Source organism: Archocentrus centrarchus, chromosome 2 (assembly GCF_007364275.1).
Source record: "Archocentrus centrarchus isolate MPI-CPG fArcCen1 chromosome 2, fArcCen1, whole genome shotgun sequence".
Classification (NCBI taxonomy): Eukaryota; Metazoa; Chordata; class Actinopteri; order Cichliformes; family Cichlidae; genus Archocentrus; species Archocentrus centrarchus.
The window spans coordinates 6,067,754-6,089,614 of record NC_044347.1 but is presented as its reverse complement, the minus strand read 5'-3'; the positions used below and the strand labels follow the sequence as shown (position 1 = coordinate 6,089,614).

At 42.1% G+C, this 21,861-nt stretch overlaps 1 pseudogene; it reads left to right on the top strand.

Annotated features, from left to right (window-relative positions):
• The window catches only part of LOC115798392 (uncharacterized), a 45,880-nt pseudogene that overhangs the window by 16,412 nt on the left and 7,607 nt on the right, over positions 1–21,861 (top strand).

Here is a 21,861-nt window from a genome sequence, read left to right as displayed (position 1 = left end):
CAGGCATTCTGGTCAGCTGGCAGCTAGCGAGGTGAGCTGCTGGTAGAGCAGCAGCAACAGACAGCTCCAAAAACATCGCAGCACTTTTTGCAATTAAGCGATATCTTGATAAAACGAGCTGATATTTGAGGTTTAAACATCTTAAAAGTTTATTTTGTTTCACAGAAACAGTCATATTTCAAACTTTTTGGCCGCTGTCCTCCGCCATTGTTGTACTTGAGTTTTGATGCGCAATGAATCATGGGATATGGTAGGCCACGAAGGATACACCGGACCTATCCTTCAAATTCGAGAAAAGAAGGACGCATTCGTCGACCGCATTTGGAGGAGCCTTCGAATATGGACAGCCTTCGTCGCCTCGCTGTGACGTAATCGGCCTACAAATGCGGCCTTCGAAGGATGTGGCCCCTGAATTTGGACACAGCCTGCATCTTTGTTTCCCGCTTCTGTCTTTCTGTTTTACTTTGATAGTTGTCTGGTCCCTGTCTGTTGTGTTCAGTTTTGCTTCCCTTGGTTTTGTCATTATGATTAGTATTTCCTGTGCTCCCAGCTGTCCCCACTCCCCTCGTTATCCTCTCATGTATTTAGTTCCAGTGTTTTCTCAGTCTGTTGTCGCGTCATCGTCATTTGCTCCCCTGCTATGTCCCTTCTGTGTTTTGCCTTAGTTCTCGGAATTCAAGTCTAGTTATCCTTCTGTTTTTCTGCATTTGTTTCTGGTTCAGTCCAGCCCTTGTGTTCTGTCCTGCACACGCCAAATAAAGGCTGAATTTATATCTTACCTCCGTCTTTCGTATTCTGCGTTGGGGTCCACTTCCTGCCTGCCACACAGCTGTACATGACAGAACGATGCATCCACAATGGACCGCGGCTCTCGTCTGGCTCGGGGAGGACCTACTTTTTTGAATGGTCCCCAGCAACGCCGCTCACCTCCCCTGCCTAAACCGCAGGTTTGTCGAGTAGGCGGACTGTTTTTGGCACCGGCCACTCCCTCACCTGCCTCTCCGTTCGCTCGCCCCTCTTCCCTCTCGCAGTCAGAGCAGCAATGTAGGAAGAGGAATTTCCGGCAGCAGCGGGGGGAGTTTTTTCCGGCGCCGTGCCGTATAATGCTGCAGATTTCCCCACCATCTGCACAGCTGTTTCTTCAGCCCGCTTCAGTGGGGAGGGAGCATGGCTCTCGGCACCGGAAATGGCACTCTCAGGCCACCAAACCTGTGAGTTACCCTGTTTTGGTCCCTAAAGGAACTTTTCAATTAGCAAGGCTCATCTGGATACCCTGGAAAGTATCTCCTACTCTCAAGCTATGGACTCTGCTGCTCTCTCCCTCTCAGAGGAGAGCAGGAAGATTCTTATCTGGAGAGTGGACAGGTTGTGTTTGGACCTATTATCAAACCCGTGTGAGGGGGAACAGGAAGCCATCACCACCAGGCTTCAAGGACCGATTACTGGTTTCCCTTGGCTGATGGACTCCTTGCATGGGTTAGTTAAATACTTTCTGATCACCACCTTCATTCATCCACACCTGCTGCAGCAGTTTCTCAGCAGCTTCAGTCTCCGTCACCTGCAGCAGAGCCTCTGTCCCAGTTTCAGTCAGCACCCCTAGTGTCAGCCTCAGCAGCTTCCATGTCTCAGCCAGCGCCCCGAGTTTCTCAGTCAGAGCCCTTGTCACCATCATCCTCACCATCACTACCCCACTCACCCAAGAAATCCCCAAAGCAGTCTCAGCTGTCCAGAGAGACAGCTGTGTGCCCTGTACTGCAGCCCCAGCTTGCGTATCCAGGGCCTTGCCCTGAAGTTCCCACTCAGACCGAGCCACCAGGGGTTCCCACTCAGTCTGAGCCGTTAAGGAGTCCCCGCACACTCCGAGCCGTTAACCCTTTGATACCAAATGTGTCCACTGTGACATGACATACTTCAAAAGTGCCGCTGTTCGCGGACTTCCGGCGACAAATACCGTATTACCCCTATATGGCTGTGATGTGCAATTTCTGGGCTTTCAGGAACCGTTTGCATTTTTCCGATAGGACAAACGGTTGCGGAGTTACGGTAATACGCCAGCTGATCAACGTTCCTTTGATCAGCCGACTCCGAGCTGATAGGCCACGTCTCAATCAGCTGTTCGCCGCTATTGAGGGCAAGTAACGGGCGCTTCAGCAGTGATCGCCCGGCGTTAAAGGGTTAAGGAGTCCCCGCACACTCCAAGCCATCAGGGGGTCCTGCTCAGCCCAAGTCTTCCGAGTCTTCCGCTCAGCCCGAGTCCTCAACCATCCAGGGCTAAGGAGAGTCCAGGCCAGCTAAGGCTCTGGAGAGCCACAGCCACATGCCACACAGCTGCCCGCCCAAGGTCCTCCATTTCCGCCGCATGCCACGCGTCCGCCAGCATGAGGTCCTCTGTTGCCTAGGCCGCATGCCACGTGGCTGCCCATACAAGGTCCTGCGTCACTGCTGCCACTGAGAGTGCGGTCGGCCTCCAGCCTTGCCTCATCACCATCGCCGCTTTGAGCGCGGTCCGCCTCCAGCCTCACCTCGTCGCTGCCGCCGCTGGGATCGCAGTCGACCTCCTGATGATCCTTGTGTTCGCCGGCCTGTCAGTTTTGCCCCGTGGTCTGGGCGGCCCCCTGAACGATTTTGAACTGTTTTTCTGGCCTTGTGCTGTTTTTTGTTTGTGCCCTTTGTTTTTGTTTTCAGTTCTTTGGCCCTCCGTCTTTCGTATTCTGCATTGGTGTCCACTTCCTTCCTGCCACACAGCCATGCATGACAGGTTTTAAAACAGACCTTGAAGCATATCACTAGAACCAACCAACAACTAAGCCTTATTTTTAATCTCAGTGGCCTAAAATGAGTGAAGTGTGACTGTATTTATTTTAGAAAAATTTTTGCTGTAGACCAGCAGATTCTCATTGTGATCTGATGCTTGGCTCTATGATTCAGGCTGTTTGGGTCGTTCATATAGTATTCTGTTCCAGCTGCTGGAGGACAACATCATCACTTTTGTGAAGAATGAGCTGAAGAAGATCCAGAAGGTTCTGAGTCCAGATTACCCACAATGCTTAGAGGGTCATGGGGAGGGTGACACGGCCTTGGAGGGTGAGGATAAAGAGCAGAAGAAAAGCAGAGAGGCTTTTGTGAAGATCACACAGCAGTTCCTGAGGAGAATGAAGCAGGAGGAGCTGGCTGACCGTCTGCAGAGCAGTAAGAGGATTTCTCTGAAGATTTAAGCTGCTGCAAAAATAAAATATTTACTAATGTCTCAAGAGATGGACCAACATGTTGGCCTACTTAATGCATAATAATTAAATTTATTAGCTTATTATTGCATTTTCAGAATACATTGCTCCACTCTGTCGACAAGAACTTAAATCTGCTCTGAAGAAGAAGTTCCAGTGTGTGTTTGAGGGGATCGCTAAAGCAGGAAACCCAACCCTTCTGAATCAGATCTACACAGAGCTCTACATCACAGAGGGAGGGGCTGCAGAGGTCAATGATGAACATGAGGTCAGACAGATTGAAACAGCATCCAGGAAACCAGACAGACCAGAAACAACAATCAGACAAGAAGACATCTTTAAAGGCTCACCTGGAAGAGATGAACCAATCAGAACAGTGCTGACAAAGGGAGTGGCTGGCATTGGGAAAACAGTCTTAACACAGAAGTTCACTCTGGACTGGGCTGAAGACAAAGCCAACCAGGACATCCAGTTCATGTTTCCATTCACTTTCAGAGAGCTGAATGTGCTGAAAGAGAAAAAGTTCAGCTTGATGGAACTTGTTCATCACTTCTTTACTGAAACCAAAGAAGCAGGAATCTGCAGCTTTGAAGACTTCCAGGTTGTGTTCATCTTTGATGGTCTGGATGAGTGTCGACTTCCTCTGGACTTCCACAACACTGAGATCCTGGCTGATGTTACAGAGTCCACCTCAGTGGATGTGCTGCTGACAAACCTCATCAGGGGGAACCTGCTTCCCTCTGCTCACCTCTGGATAACCACACGACCTGCAGCAGCCAATCAGATCCCTGCTCAGTGCGTTGACATGGTAACAGAGGTCAGAGGGTTCACTGACCCACAGAAGGAGGAGTACTTCAGGAAGAGATTCAGAGATAAGAAGCAGGCCAGCAGGATCATCTCCCACATCAAGACATCACGAAGCCTCCACATCATGTGCCACATCCCAGTCTTCTGCTGGATCACTGCTACAGTTCTGGAGGATGTGCTGAAAACCAGAAAGAGAGGAGAGCTGCCCAAGACCCTGACTGAGATGTACATCCACTTCCTGGTGGTTCAGGCCAAAGTGAAGAAGGTCAAGTATGATGGAGGAGCTGAGACAGATCCACACTGGAGTCCAGAGAGCAGGAAGATGATTGAGTCTCTGGGAAAACTGGCTTTTGATCAGCTGCAGAAAGGAAACCTGATCTTCTATGAATCAGACCTGACAGAGTGTGGCATCAATATCAGAGCAGCCTCAGTGTACTCAGGAGTGTTCACACAGATCTTTATAGAGGAGAGAGGGCTGTACCAGGACAAGGTGTTCTGCTTCATCCATCTGAGTGTTCAGGAGTTTCTGGCTGCTCTTCATGTCCATCTGACCTTCATCAACTCTGGAGTCAATCTGCTGGAAGAACAAACAACCTCCCAGACAGAGCAACACCTCTACCAGAGTGCTGTGAACAAGGCCTTACAGAGTCCAAATGGACACCTGGACTTGTTCCTCCGCTTCCTCCTGGGTCTTTCACTGCAGACCAATCAGACTCTCCTACGAGGTCTTCTGACACAGAGAGGAAGTAGCTCACAGACCACTCAGGAAACAGTCCAGTACATCAAGGAGAAGCTCAGTGAGAATCTGTCTGCAGAGAAAATCATCAACCTGTTCCACTGTCTGAATGAACTGAATGATCGTTCTCTAGTGAAGGAGATCCAACAGTCCCTGAGATCAGGAAGTCTCTCCACAGATAAATTGTCTCCTGCTCAGTGGTCAGCTCTGGTCTTCATCTTACTGTCATCAGAAGAAGATCTGGATGTGTTTGACCTGAAGAAATACTCTGCTTCAGAGGAGGCTCTGCTGAGGCTGCTGCCAGTGTTCAAAGCCTCAAAGAAAGCTCTGTAAGTTATAAAGATTTTTTGTCTTAAATATTCTTTACAGGAAATCGTTATTATTTTCCTGTTATGATCCATACAGTGGTGGGAAAACCTACTGATTTCTTAGGTTTTGTATATTTGTCACACTTAAATATTTACAGACCAGCAAACAAATTTTAATAATATAACCATGTATACTGTTATATACATGAATTTTTAAAAAGATTTTTTTTGGCCTTTTTATGACTGTATTTGACAGTCAGCAGTCAAGAGAGAGTGAAGGGAGGAGAAAGATGGGGAAGGCACAGGAACCTGAGCCATCTGCTCCACCATGCAGCATATATGTTCGCCTGCTCATCCACTGTGCCACCCTGGCACCCCACAACATGTAGTTTTTGAAGATAATTGATTTAATTTATTATTTTTTTTCCTTAATTAAATCATCATTTAATAACCCGAGTAAATACAAAATACAGTTATTTTCTAATGTAAAAAATTTTTTAATCTAAAAAATGTTTGTGCGACAAAAATGTGACAAACTAGTACAGGGGTAGGCAACTCCAGGCCTCGAGAGCCGGTGTCCTGCAGGTTTTAGATGTTTTCCTGATCCAGCACACTTGAATCACATATAGAAGTCATTAGCAGGACTCTGGAGAACTTGACTGCAGACTGAGGAGGTAATTCAGTCATTTGATTCAGGTGTGCTGGATCAGGGACACATCTAAAACCTGCAGGACACCGGCTCTCGAGGCCTGGAGTTTCCTACCCCTGAACTATGAAATCACTAAGGGGACAAATACTTTTTCAAAGCACTGTATTAGGGTTTGGGCAATTTGCTTCATATTCCAGTTGCCCCTGTGGCATTGTCGAAGACCAAGAACAGAAGACCCTGCCATTGTGGTATTGCTTTAAAAAAAAAAATCCAAAATAAACAAGCAAGAAAAACACGAGTGAAACACCAACAGGCACATCGTGAGTTTGTTCCTCACTTCTAGCATGAAGAAGCATGTTGACAAACACCTTTTTCTGAGTAGCCCCTTAATTTTTCAGCATATGTTGGCTGGATATCAGCTGAACAGTGATAACAGTGGAGGAAACAAGAAAATGAGATCAAGGACATAAAGGAACACCTCTGTCAATGCACATTTACATTAAGCTATGATTTATTAAAAAAAAAAAAAAAAAAGAGAAAAATCAGTTCAAAAGTCAGAAATATCAATGTCATATTTTCTTATATTTGATAATGCTGATGGACCAGTGTCACTACACACACACTCACACACACAAACACACACACACACACAAAGCATGTGTCAGTTGATACTCAGACACGTCTGTGTTCAAAGTGTCGGTTGTTTGTAGAAGACTAAACATGAAACTGTAGCAAAGCAGATTTAATTTACTATGACTCAGAATGAGGATAATATTTATTTAATGCATTAATGAAGAAATTAGATTGGTGAGCTATTACTTTGACCATTGCTGATACCTGTGTTCATCAGTACAACCCTGCACTATATGTTATATCTCTTCAGGCTGAGCAGCTGTAACCTGTCAGAGAGAAGCTGGGAAGCTCTGTCCTCCTCTCTTCAACTAGAAGACTGTGAGCTGACAGAGCTAGACCTGAGTAACATCAACCTGCAGGACTCAGAATTGAAGCTTCTGCATGCTGGATTGGAGAGTCCCCGCTGTAAACTGGAGACACTCAGGTCAGATCATGTGGTTTGTGATTTGATGTGAGATCTGTTTATCAAATACTTGTAATATTTAATTTATATCCTGACATGTCCTTACTTGTAAATCTCTTTCAAAGTGTTTCTTTGAGTTTCATTGCATCTAAAACCAGATTTTTAGCTCTTTCAACAAGTGGAAAGCTTCCAGTTTTCTTGCAGTTAACAGCTGCTTACAAGCAGTGTAGTCTATATTTGCATGTGCCAATAACTGAGAAAATGGTGGAAATGAACACATAAATGTCACATTTCCACTGCACCAGGCAAGGCAGAGGACCTCAATGCAAGATTCTCATGGCTTGAACTAAGTTAACCTGAAACTTTTTTTTTTTCAAGGTTGATTTTTATTTTCTTAATGCATGATGAGCATCTACATTTTACTACATTGTAAAGGAAAAAAGAAAAATGACTTATTTCCAACAGGGACACAGATAACCTTTTAGGCACACCATATAAGGATAATTTGTACATCGGAGAGAATAAACTAAATAAGTAAATTAAGCAAAACAACAACAAAACAAATTTTTAAAAAAACACCCGTACAAATAGAAAAATCAGCAACAATTTTTCCCGTCCGACCCCCACCCTTCTCCGCGTGGCTCATTTTCTGTGCATTTATATTCCTACACAGTCATAAAAACAGTTTGTACCTACACCAGTGTTAATTTCGTTGATGAAATATTTTCGTCATAGTTTTCGTCAACTACCCTTTTTTTTGTGACAAAAACAAGACGATAACTAAATAAAAACTACTTTAAAAATGATGATGAAATTAATTGACACTTTTGTCAACGAATGAAAACAAGACGAAAATACTTGGCGGGGACGACATCCAATCAGAACTTATTTAATTTAGCCTTTCTTAATCTTAGTCCTGTACCTTTCAAAGAGTGCACTGCTGTAAAACGCTCATATTATCTCAGTAAGGTAGTGTTAATGATCAAGTGTGTGGGACACAGGTGAAATGCTAATGTTAATATTATTAATGATATTCCATAACTTCTAATAAATGTTTAATTTTGTGTAAGTGTGTATAATGACTAATTCAAGGGAACTGAAGAAAAAGCCTCTGCAACATTGCGTGGAGATCTGGGGCAGTGCTACTGGATTGGCAGACTGGGGTGGTGGTCCCCATCTTTAAGAAGGGAAATCGGAGGGTGTGCTCCAACTTTTGGGGGATCACACTCCTCAGCCTCCCCAGCAAAGTCTATGCCAGGGTGCTGGAAAAAAGGATCCGCCTGTTAGTCGAACCTCGGATCCAGGAGGAGCAATGTGGTTTTCGTCCTGGTCGTGGAATGCTGGACCAGCTCTTTATCCTCTGAAGGATATTTGAGTTTGCCCAACCAGTCTACATGTGCTTTGTGGACTTGGAGAAGGGATTCGACCGTGTCCCTCGGGGTATCCTGTTGGAGGTCCTGCGGGAGTATGGGGTGTCTGGCCCATTGTTGCAGGCCATTCAGTCTCTATACAACCGCAGTGAGAGCTTGGTCCATATAGCTGGTGATAAGTCGGACTTGTTTCCTGTGGGTGTTGGACTCCGTCAGAGCTGCCCTTTGTCCCTGATTCTGTTCATTATTTTTATGGACAGAATTTCTAGGCGTAGCCGAGTGGCGGAAGGCTTCTCCTTTGGTGGCCTTGGAATCTCGTCTCTGCTTTTTGCAGATGATGCGGTCCTGTTGGCTTCATCAGGTGTTGGCCTCCAGCTCACAGTGGAATGGTTCACAGCCAAGTGTGAAGCGGCCGGCATGGGAATCAACATGTCTAAGTCTGAGGCCATGGTCCTCAGCTGGAAAAGGGTGGAGTGCCCTCTCCAGCTCAGGAACAAGTTCCTGCCTCAAGAGGAGTTCAAGTATCTCGGGGTCTTGTTCTTGAGTGATGGGAGAAGGGAGCGGGAGATCGACAGATGGATCGGTGCTGCACTGGTCTGTTGTGGTGAATAGGGAGCTTAGTGTATAAAGTGAAGCTGTCAATTACAATACAAATGGCAGAAATTAGTTTCCTTAGAAGGGTGGCTGGTCTCTCCCTTAGAGATAAGGTGAGGAGTGCAGCCATCTGGGAGGGGCTCAGAGTAGAGCTGCTGCTCCTCCATATCGAAAGGAGCCAGTTGAGGTGGCTCGGGCATCTGATTAGGATGCCTCCCGGCCCCCTCCTGGGTGAGGTTTTCCGGGCATGTCCCACTGGGAGGCGGCCCCGTGGCAGACCCAGGACACGCTGGAGAAAATATATCTCTCGGCTGGCCTGGGAATGCCTTGGGGTCCCTCTGGATGAACTGATGAGGTGGCTGGGGAGAGGGAAGCCTGGGCTTCTCTGCTTAGGCTGCTGCCCTCGCGACCCAGCCCCAGATAAGCCGAAGAGGATGGATGGATGGATGGATGCAGGAAAAGCATTTACATTTTACACCCTTTATATTTTAGTTGACTAAATCGACTGTAGATTTAGTGGACTATATTTTTACGATAATTCATCGACTAAAACTATAACTATTCAGATGACTAAATTATAACTAAAACTAAATTACATTTTCATCAAAAGAATGACTAAAACTAAATCACACCCCACTCAGCTAAATCCAGAGAAAGTTGAATATCTATGAAGTGGCCCCAGATTTTCTCAAAGGCTGCTTGTTTCCCTCTCACGTTATCCAAAATCTTTTCAGGCTTGCAGTAAGAAACCAGCTCTTCCATCCATTGTCACTGCACGAAAAGAGGCATATCCGTCCCCGTATACTGACGCGGGCGCGCCTAGTTATCGTCAGCTTTCGTCAGCATACGGGGCAGCGCATATTCGTTCGCCTGAGACGGATATGGTCGTTTACGTACCACCAGAATCAGCGGGGGGTAAAGGTACGGGGGAGCCGGCAGGCGCGAGGTGTTAACGACTCCACTTTACATATGAATAGCAGCGCCTCAAGCCGAAGCAGCGGCAAGAGACCCACGTGGCTTCTCAGTCATTGGATGATAAAAATGACATCACAATTCAGCACTCACATGTGATTGGTTGGTAGATCTGTCCCCCCATTGGCCTTTATAAAGACAGGCCTGGGTAAGCCCCTCCCTAATAAATAATAACCCAGTAATAAAAATTATTTTTAATTATTATTTCTGTGATATACCTTGTATGTTATGTTGTATTCATGCCATGCTAATAACCTCAACTAAAAGGAATTCAATTAAGAGAAACAAATTGTGAGGCACAAGTTTGAATATTTTTTTTTTGTTTTATTTATAAAGCAATATGCACATACACACACACACACACACACACACACACACACACATCATATAATCTATATATATATAAAAAAAACAAAAACATTATGACACATAATGCTTTGCTACTTCTGGGCCATGTGGTGGTGGCTTTCTCTCAGAGCATGGTCCAGCATACAAACACTTATGGTGCACAGTGTTGTATTTAGGGTGAGCTTCTAGTCTGTCTTGCAGTTTGGCTCAGAGGTCACTGAGCTCCTGGCTGGGGAAGCTTGGGGGTCTTAATCCAGCCCGACATGTCCTCTGAGACGCCATCCTCCTCATCCAACATGAGGTCAGTGGTGACACCGTCCCAGAAGGCAACCTCCTTCTCTGCCAGGACACTCGCCCTCGCCTCCAGCAGCTGTTGACACAGAGCACACATTAAGTCATTATGAAACTATATGAAATATTGTGAAAAATCAGGAAACTACACTGAAAGTTTGAGTCTCTTGACTTTGAATGTACACATAGCAGATAAGACCCTGAATGCAAAAAAAAAAAAATAATCAGCCCATCTTTGTCATCAGAAACAATGGTTATCTGACAAAGTACCAACTCCTGCATCCTGTGAATAAAAGACAAATGAACAAGTACTTTGAAAAAATTTAACACTGATAAAAGTACTTCAGTGATTTTGGTCATTAACCCTTGAGGCACCTTTAAACTGATTATACACTTTTTATCTTTTAGGTCCCAAAATGTTACAGCTGCTGAAACTATAAACATTCAATGTTAATTATTTTCACCTTCACTGCATCACCTTTTTATTAAAAAGGTGATGCAGTGCAGTGGTGGGCCGTCAGGGCCTGCAAGGCCTTCTCTGCTGGCCTAAAAAATATCTGAATCACAGACTGATGTTAATTATATCTTGTCCATCAATACTTGTTAAATTATTCGAAATGGTTTGTACGGTTCCTTTCACAGCTTTTCCTGTGGTCGCGCTGTTTCCAGACGTGTATTTTCATATTAAAGCATTTAACCAATCACATTTCAGCCATCATTTGTTGCCAGGGTCAAAGAAATCTGCCTGGAGGCCTTCATAATCAGTTCTGCGGGCCCCGTAGCACAAAAATAAGTGTCGATCAAACAGTTTGATCAACCAATCAGATTATGAGTTGGCAACACCGAGGCCCTCTAGCAGGCGTACGGTAACGGCAGCATATTCATACACTTTGATTGGATAGTCAGTGTACTAGCCAGAGCTAGCAAACTGCATCTGTAGCGAGCTGCACAAGCAAAAATATGGTTGTGTTGATTTTATAGCTGTTTTGTCAACCCACAATGGCTGAAGGAGGAGAAGAAATGGATTTGGTTGCAGATTTATTGCCAAAGCCAAGACGGACTTTTCAAGAAAAGCTGGACATCATTAAGAAAGGTCGGGCAACTCCGAAGCTAGCAAGCCTGTCACAACCGGGAAAAGGATGTGTCCACCACTTTCAGTCCACTAATTACGAGCGGTACCACGGGCTCACAGGCCCCGAGGAACACTGCAAATTGTATTGCTGGGAGTGCGTGTTGTTTGCCACTGATCGACATGGTGTTTGGAGCCACACTGGGTTTGTAAATTTGACTTGCCTAACCGAGGCAGCAACGAGACACCAAAGCACTGCCGGACACTTACAAGCAAAACATTCGGGGACACCAGAGCGGATCAGCTGAGCGAGCAAGTGCGCAGGGAAGCGGAGCTCCACGACGTAAAGGTGAAGAATAATAGGGAAATCTTAAAGAGACTGTTAGATTGGCTTTTTTTGGGGGGGGGGCAAGTAGGAACTTTAATTTCGGGGTCACGATGACTAAAATGTTTCTCTCTTAATAATAATTTTATGAGGTTGTTATCAATGCATTTTTATGTGTGTCGCAGCTGTAGCGGCAGTAAAAGGAGACTTGTGCACCTTGGGTTTGTTTCTTCGGTAAATGCTTTTATTCTGGCTACATGAGCTCTCAATCTGCGATGCAACAGCTCTTTCTACTGCATTTCTGCATAAAAAGATGTTTTTATTGCCATAAAATAGTTATTGAGGGTGGAGTGATTCAGGCGGATCACTACTGAAGGCCTAGGTGTGAAATGCACGGCCGCCACTGCTTTTTATATACATTTTGGGTTGTTCAGAAGAAGCCAGATTTTATATAAAGTTAAAAAAAACAATAAGTAATATTTTCCAAAAATAAACCTGCATTTCCAAGCTAACTACACAAATACAGCAGACCAACAAAACAATCCAATACGTCTTACCGGCTTCCTTCTTGCACGACACCGGGCAGAGTTTTTAATGGCTGCCGCCTTTTCCGGACCGTGAGGCTGACTGTAGCGGAGGTTCGGCGAACCGTCTGTAGGTTTTTCAAGAAGCTGAAAAACATTTTTGTACATTGTAAATAAACACAGTGTAAACACAGTGCATACATAAACAATATTCAGGCAAAAAAAGATACTTACACACAATTATATCACTGTCAACGCATTAGAAACCCACTCGCGTTGCGAGGCGAACACAGTCTGTGGAAAAAAACGTGAAAATAAATAAGAGTAAAAACATTTGAAGTTCTTCTCTCCTCCACACATTGAATACTGCTGCTTTGTTTCTGATTCTTACCTCTGCAGAGGATCATACCGGCTTTTATTGGATTCAGAGTTGTGCAGGCCGCGAACTGCTTCCTGTAAGATGAAATAAAAATAAGAAACCAAATCACAATACGTCTGTCAGCTTACTGTGACCATTCCTCCACTCTTAGTATTTTTGTTTTAGAAACGACCAAGTCTTACCGCAGTTTTCGGATCGTGCTGCCGTCTTTTCCTCGAGTCCTTCTGTAGGTGAGTCTTTGTTAGAGTCCAAAGCATCGAGTCTCTAAACAATAGACGCCATGTTGTCTTTCAGTCGCTCTCGTACAAACTTGAGTAACTGAGTCGATAACCCACTCACTGCAGCCAGCAGCGTCTTCTCGTCTGCAGCGGGGCTGGTTGAGGCTGGCCGGTAGAGAGGCCCGCTTTCACCGGGAGCTTCTGGGGTGTTGAAATATAGACGACGTCCTCCATTGTCGTACCGGGAAAGCAGCGTAGACAAAAACCGCCATTCAGTTTGAACAGAAGAGAAGGAAGGCACTGATTGGTCCTACAGACCTTCAGCGTGATCCCGCACGTGATCTGTATTGTCCAATCACAGGCGAGGAAGCTGCCACATGGAAATTAAATTCATTTCATTTCAAGTGAATTCAATTTTATTTATATAGCAGCAAATGACAACAAACAGTCGCCTCAAGGCGCTTTGAATTGTGGGTAAAGACCCTACAATAATACAGAGAAAACCCAACAGTCAAAATGACCCCCTATGAGCTGGAAGATGTGTTGTTCACACATCCACTGTCTGTTTAAGCAGGACAACTGAGAAGGTGACTGTTGCATTAAAATTTTCCTTATTTTTTTTTTTTATTTACCTTTTTACATTTACATTTTTCTCATGAAGGTTTTGCTGATATCTCTTATGTACATCCATGTATAGCAAAACAAAAGTTTATACATTTTCGTATTCCATCTTTCTTGGTAGTCTTTAATGTCATTAATGCATGTGAACATTCACTGAACGTTTATAGCAGCGTTCATGGGATGTTGTCTGAATGTTCAGTGCTAGCTGGGAAGCCACTGCACAGGAGAGGATGATGGTGTGACAGACTTTTTGTTACAGTGAATTAGACTGAAAACTGAGTTTGCTTTTCAATGAAAATAATGCTTGTGGTGTCACCAAAATCAAGTTATAGCCTTTGTTTATCTCCCTCAGTCCACTAAAGTTCAGGGTTCACAAAAAACTCCATGACAAAGGCTCACAGACAGAAGCTCACAGACAGAAGCTCACAGCCTTATTGGAAAAAGGGACAAAAGCTGAAAACTTCCAAAAATATATTTCCAACTAGATAATTCAAATTTATAAATTAGAATGATTTCTTGTGAGATTAGTCTTGTTTGAATGTTTCACTGTAGAAATAAAAATATGTTGGTTACAACTTGGGAGGGGTAGACCACTGGTGAGTACTGGTGACCACTGGTGAGTACTGGTGACCACTGGTGAGTACTTGATTTGCATTTGTATGACTCACAGAAACCTCCTTTACATATGAGAGCCTGCCCTAGACCTGAGGAGAGGGGGGGAGCTGAGGGAGCACTGACACAGAGAGTTCACGGCAGTTTCCCTACAGTTTATTGTTCTGGCCAAAGCCTCCTGCTGAGAGCCCTAAAACTCAAGGCGCGCGTCAATATTACATACAAGAAACTGTTGAAAAACCCACTTTTCATGCAGTGTGTCTTGCTGATGGTGGATTTTCGGATTTACAGTTGGTTAGGATACTTTTTTTTTTTTTTTTACTGCAGTGTTTGCAAGTAGGATAAAGTATTTCTTATAATAATTTACATTGAGGGATGCTGTTTCTCCTATAATTCATATTTTAGGATCCTGTTCAGTCTGATTTCTTGTAGCCCTTGAAGTTATTTCAGTAGTACGTTTCTAAAATCCTTCTATAATTGGGTAACTCTACAGCATGTGTAAGAGATTGCCATCAGTCATCTCTGGCATTTAGGGGAAATTTTGCTGTCAATTTTATGTAACCTAAAAGGAGTATAGTATGTCCTATGGAATATATTCAATTGAAATTGTCTATGGTTTGTGGAAATTAACAGTCTGTCCCTGTTCCAATTGGCAATTCCAATCTGTCTCCTCATAAACGCAGTTGTTACAAGGTCTGTTTCTCATTTTTGTTTTGTAGTTACCTTATATATGGGTAGTGTAGTGCAGTGTTTTTCAACCAGTGTGCCGTGGGAGATCGTCAGGTGTGCCTTTGATCAGCTGCTGATCAGCAGCTGATCAAAGGAACTTTGAATTACTGTTATAACGCGACAGTTTGTCCTATTGGAAAAATTCAAACAGTTTCTGAAAGCTGAGAAACTGCACTTCACAACCAACATAGGGTATTACTGTGGTGTTATTACAGTAATTGTTGCCGTAACTCCGCGAACGGCGGCTCTTTTGAAGTACACTGAGCCGATTATGACATGTTCGGTGGTATAGGGTTATAGTTAACAATAACCTTCATCCATTAAAACATTGTACGGGGACTTATACATTAGATTAGATTGAACTCATTGTCATTGTGCGCACAAGGCACACAACGAAATGATTGTTCCTGATTACTCATCCAGACACGAGCATCTGCGGTCATGCAGCCAAAGACCGGCGCTACCGTTAGGCAATGTGGTTTAAGTGTCTTGCCCAAGGACACAACGCAGCGCAGGGACAGGGGCTCGAACCTGCAACCTTCCGGCTGCAAGCGCCCTACCCACTGCGCCACTGCCAGCCATGATGCCATCATACATGATGATGATATTAAACTGGCATTAGCTGTGCTTGCCTCTATCTCGTGTATTGTTGTGTTATTCCTGGTGACAGAATGCTTTTGGACAGAGTTAGAGTTTGCAAAACACTGAAGTTTTTACTATAAAACCACATTGTTGTGGCATTTGTTATGTTCAAGCTGTGTTTTTGACGTGGACATGTTAAGTGCACTTTTTATTTGAAAGAAGATATATATTATATATCTTTTGTGTTTATTTGATTCCTATTCAAGACACTTTGATAAGAGTGACTATATTGTTAATATAGGCTACAGAGTATCATTTTTTAACATTTTTGGCTGATAATGTGCCTCGTGATTTTTTTCAATGAGAATAATGTACCTTGGCTCAAAAAAGGTTGAAAAACACTGGTGTAGTGGCTATTTGTAGTCACCAAAAACCAACAAATCAAATGGCCACTGAGGCACCTCAAGACTGGATCTTACACAGGTTAAAAATCTCAAAAATAACACAAAGTCCATACAAAAGTGCATTTGGTTTGGTTTATTGATAATATTCGTTTGTTATTACTGGTGATTTTTTTTTTAATGGAGTGAGACATCTTCCTATCCATCTATCTCTGGCGAGCTTCACACATGCGCAATAGCATTCAGCGGTATGTTTAGCGGAAAGAACAGGGAGTCCTTAGACGATCAGGGAGTGCTCACTCACTCCGTCTAAAAAAACGGAGTGAGTGTGAAATTGTCCCAAACCTTGGATCCGTTTTTTTCCAAATGGAGTGTGACATCATATGCCGCAATGCTGTGTCCCTAGTTGTTTTAACCGATCTGGCACACACAAAAAAAAAACACTCAGCTGTCATTTTACCTACGAGAAAGAGAAGCGGAAATGGCTGCAGTTGATAAGGTATGTTACAATCATATTTAATAGTGAACAGTCATTGTTTATGCCATTGCTGTTTATTTAGGAGCATTTGGACCCGGAAATGACGTTAGAATTAAAGACCGGCTATGTTTAGTCATGGGGGCTACTGGTGAAACTGTGCCAACTTTGTTTTACAGGGACGAAAAAGTACTATATATATTTTTTACGGTTGGAAAAATGGACCGTTAAAGTTATATCAGCAGCAAACCTGATCAAAATTTTTCAATTAAGTAACCATCTTCCGTGTGTTTACTACCACATTTTAAATAACCTTATGCTAACTCTAAAAGCTGATAGCTAAATAAGTGTCATTTCATAATTATGTGATTTATAATCCGATTAGTCGACTAATCGTTTCAATAGTCGATGAGTAATCGACTATCAAAATAGTCGTTAGTTGTAGCCCTAATAGCAGTCTTAGAGACATAGATCTTTAGTCTGCCGCCACTCTGTCACCTGGTAAAAAAAGATGTTATTCCTTTGTCGATCTGCATAGCTTGTTACATAAATGGGATTTGAGGTGATTTTCTACTGGGATAGCTGGAAATGTTTTATTAGATTTCTATTTAATCCAGTCTCTGATTTGTAAGAATTTGAAGAAACTATTTTTAGGGAGATTTAATGTCTTATTTAGTAGTTGGAATCTAGCTAGTGTATCATTGTTGATATACAAATCAGCTACTATTTGGCCTTTTCATTCCTTAGAGCTCTGCAGTAGTGAGTCAGCAATATTCTCTCTAACCTTTCTCTGAAAGGTTAAGGTTACTCCACAGAGGTGTTCTTCTGAGAAAGGAAATATTTGTATCTAGAAGTGGGTGAGATTCTTGCCAGGTGGCAAATGTGTTCAATATTATTGGTTTGTCTGTCAGTGTTGCCAAACATTTTTTTAACTTATAAATGGAACATCTTTTAAAAGCACAGGGTTCATCTCATGTTGTTTTATTGCTGCCATGTAGCCTGAAAACTTTTATGCGTGCAGCCAAACCCAAATTGTTCGATACTGTGAGGCAAGATAATAATTCCTAAAGTTCGGTTATGGAGGTTAAGTCCTCCCCTTGAAAATGAAGCCTGGAGTGTAGTTAGTTTGACCCTAATATTTTTCTTTTGCCATATAAAAGAAGCCATGGTTTTATTAAGCTCTTTGAAAAAACTCTTGGGAACATTTATTGGAAGACATTTGAAAAGATAGATATACTTGGGCAAAATATTAATTTTAATAGTATTTATTCTGCCTATGAGAAATATTGGGAGGTCCATCCATCTTCAGAAATTAAGTTTAGTTTGTTCCAGTAACTTTAAATAATTTGGTTTAAATGTATAGTCATCTGCTTTTACAATTTGAATACCCAGATATTTAAAACATTACTACACTATTTCAGCTGGTTAGTGAGAGCTCTAATACTGTTATCTTGCAAGTTTAGAGGCTATACCTCACTTTTGGTGTAATTTAATTTGTACCCTGAGGCTTTATTGTATGCTTTGAGACATTCCAATGTGGAAAGGATTGATGTATATGGGTTTGTTATATATATTAGAAGATCATCTGTATATAGCGAAAGTTTATGTTCATTTGTACCAAATTTGATTCCAGTTCTGAAGGTGTTAGAATGGATGGCAGTGGCTAAAGGTTCAGTTGCGAGTGCAAATAGCAGTAGGGAGCTAGGGCAGCCTCTGAACAAAGAAAAGGTATTAGACAGGACACTGTTTGTTAATATATTCGCCTTTGGGGCATTGAATAGTGTTTTAATATGCTGAGTAAATTTCTTTCCAAAGCCCGTGGCTTCTAGCGTTTGAAAGAGAAAGCTTGGTTCGATCCTGTCAAATGCTTTGTGTCCACAGAGATTATTAACATAGAGGTTTAGTTTTTTTCTTGGGGGGGGGGTTGCAGCATTCAATATATGGAGCAGTCGCTGCACATTATCTGTTCTGTGCCTATTTTTAATGAAACCTGTTTGATTGGTACGTATCAGCTTTGGTATTACATCTTCGAGTCTAAGAGCAATTGGCTTGGATAGTATGTTATAATCAGTATTTAAGAGACTGAGGGATTTTTATGAGTCACATTTCTTTTTATTCTTGTCTGGTTTTGGAAGTAAAATGATTGTTGCAATTTCCAATGAGTTTGGTAATTTTCTTCTTTGATCATGTTCGTGAGTGGGGTCAGTAATTGGTTTGAGAAGGCTTTATAATACTCAACCAGAGAAACCATCTGGCCCAAGAGTCTTATTGTTTTGTAGAGAGTTAAGTGCTTGAAATACCTCCATTTCTGATATATCGGCATCAAGGAGTTTTCTGTCCTCATCTTATGAGTCACATTTCTTGAGAAATATTTCAATATTAATGGTCATGTTTGAAATAAATTCAGGGTCTTTTAATATGTAGTTTTTAAATCTCCATCTACAGGTTATTGGTTGTGAACTGTCAGTCATCCAGGTGAAAAGAAAGAGAAATCTCTCTGGTTTGGATGATGATTTTGGCACACATCAATTATACCTATGTCCACCATAGCTTTCTTTAGTCCTATTGCTGCCTTTGACAGTGAAGCTGTTTTCTGTAATGAACAATCCAAAAAGGGGTTTAAGACCAGGTTAAAGTTTCCGCCCACAACACACTGACCACCCTTTGCAGCCAGTTTGATAATCAAGTTGTTAAAGAATGCTGGGTCATTAGCAACATATATATATTTAGCAAGGATATCTTTTTTTGCTGTTTATTATACAGTGCACTAACAATAATCTACAATTTTTGTCCTTTTCAATTGAATTTAATTTAAAGTTCAGATATTTATTAATGAGCAGGGCAACATCTCTTGCTGTTGACAAGTAAGAGGAGTAAAAAACAGTCCCCACTCAGTCCGTGCACAGCTTTAGGTGTTCTGTGTCTGTAAGGTGACTTTCTTGAATAAATGCTATATCTATCTTCTGTCTCTTTAAATACGTCAGCATTTTTTTCCTCTCAATTGGTGAATTGATCCCTCTAACATTCCATGAAATACATGTTGGATGACCCCATTAATTAAGTTTTTTGTATAGATGTTTGAGCATCGATCCTTCATTGATTTTTAACTGTCGTAAAACAATGAGCATAGCTGTAATAATGAAACTCATATTGGGCCAAGGACTAAAATAAACATCTGTGTAAGTAAGTCTTTGAGTTTAACTTAAATTTTATTAATTAAAACACAAAACTGGACAGGAGCCAGCTACACAAAACAGGAAACTCAAAATACAAAGCTCAGAACAGGAAGTCGACATACGTGGAACATGAGTGACGAGGACGTGACAAAGGGCTAAGACAGAATCAGACAATAAAAACACAATGGCTAATGAGGGGAGTGACAACAGGTGGGATCACAGCTGAACATGATTTCAGAGATCAGACAAGTGGAAGCAAAACTAAACACTAAGTATAGGGAACACGAGACTGTCACAATAAAACAGGAAGTAACATGGTACCTGCAAATGCAACACATAGGAGAACTGCAGGCAGAGGGAACCTAAACACAAAAAGGGGTCAAGACACGGGGATGAAACAGACACATGTCACAGACATGGAGAAGACAAGAACACAGGGAACCCAGAATGAAAAACAATAACTAAAACCAAAGACAGAATGCAAAAACTACACTGTAAAAAAGAATTTGACTCAACTTGACTTTGTCAAGTAAACCTGTTGCTTTGACTCAGTTAAGTTTTGAATATGTAAAGCTTCAAGTGAACTACACTTAAATAAATGAGATTATTCAACCTTCAGTTTGTTGACTTTATATAAAAAGTTAAGTAATTTGGACTAAAAATGGTTAGTTGAACTGAAAGCATGTAATCTGAACTTGATAAACTGAGTTCAGATTACATGCTTTTAATTCAACTAGCTAATAATAAAAATAATAAAAAGTTAAGTCAACAAACAGCATGTTGGATCAACTCATTTATTTAAGTGTAGTTCACTTGAAGCTTTACATATTCAAGACTTAACTCTGAGTCAAAGCAACAAGTTTACTTGACAAAGTCAAGTTCAGTCAACAAATTCTTTTTTACAGTGATAAGCTTTTCCAAAACTTACAATGAGAAAACTAATACCTACAAAAATACTATAATTTGGCAATGAACAAATCCATCTTAAACATAATCATAATGCACACACTAATACCTCAAAATGTATTTCAGTCAAGAATTTTATTGCATTAATGTCAAAATTCATAAATTCAAGTGTCTCATAGACAGTTACTCTAGAGAGTACACAGACTATATAAAATAAACTGCACTATGTAGTAACAGTACATTTATAAAGCTCTTCAGTGATGTTGGCACCAAAGGACAAAATCACGAGTACAGTTCCTTTAGGACAAGTGCAGAAACATCTTCCCATCCCTGAGCAATTTATTCTTCAGAGTGGACTCCTGCAGTACACAAGTCAAAAGTCACTCCCATAAACAGGCGCTGAATTACCTCAAAAGTGTACTTCAAGTCTTTTGGACGTTCAGAATGTTCAGCAGTCCCATCAGGTTCACAAAAGCATTGGGGGCATCATGCAGGTGATGATCAGCTTTTCCTCGATTACAATGTCGACATCGTTGTAGGAAGCTGGAAGAGGTTCCCGCTCATCTTCAGTCAATAAAATATTCCGGTGATCATTCCCTTGATGTCGTCCTCAGGATCTGTAGGCTTCATGAAAAACAAAACAAAGGTGTCAGTGCTTATGTAATCTTTTGTCATATCATTCAGCATTCAGGGGGCACAAATGTTACCCTGCTCACTGTGAAACTAGTTTTGCTTTTTGTCTGTTTTTGAATGATAAACTCTTACCACACACATCTTCAGGAATGCAGGATTCTTCCTCATGTATCCTGGCAGGCTCTGCAGTGCTGCTGCCCAACTGCCTTTGATTCGATGCCTGCCAACAGAGCATACAGCTGCCATCAGAATTATATGAGCCCATCAGTCCACAAGTGATTTCAAGTACATATTTTGGTTCCACACTGTGATGCTTGAATTTTACAAGACAATATTTATTCAATAAAAAATATTTTTTATATACAAACTAACATTTAATGTAAAAGAAAAAATAAATCAAGGAAGCATTACACGATTAAGACAAGTAGAACAGAGATGGGACTTAGCAACATTATATCTACCTTTTTAGTATTTAGGTTCACTCTTTCTCCTAATTCCCATCCCCTTCACTTCTTTCATTTCCATCTTTCCTCCTCCTGCCTTATCCCTATTGATACATTCTCCTTCTTTCAGCTGCTTTGTTGAGTGGTAACCACAGTGGATCACCTGCCTCCATCCCACCCTGTCCCAAGCATCCTCCTCTGCCATGCCAACCCTCTGCATTTTCTCCTTCCATGAATCTTCTGAGGTCTTCCTCTTTTCCTCCTGCCTTGCAGCTCCATCTTCAGCTTCCTTTGTCCAATATATTCACTATCCCTTCTCTGTCCAAACCATCTCAGCCTTGCCTCTCTAATGTGCTCAGTTTAAGCAGTTTGGAGACTAAGTTGTTTCCCTCTGATGTCACTATTTCTGATCCTCTACATCCTGGTCACTCCC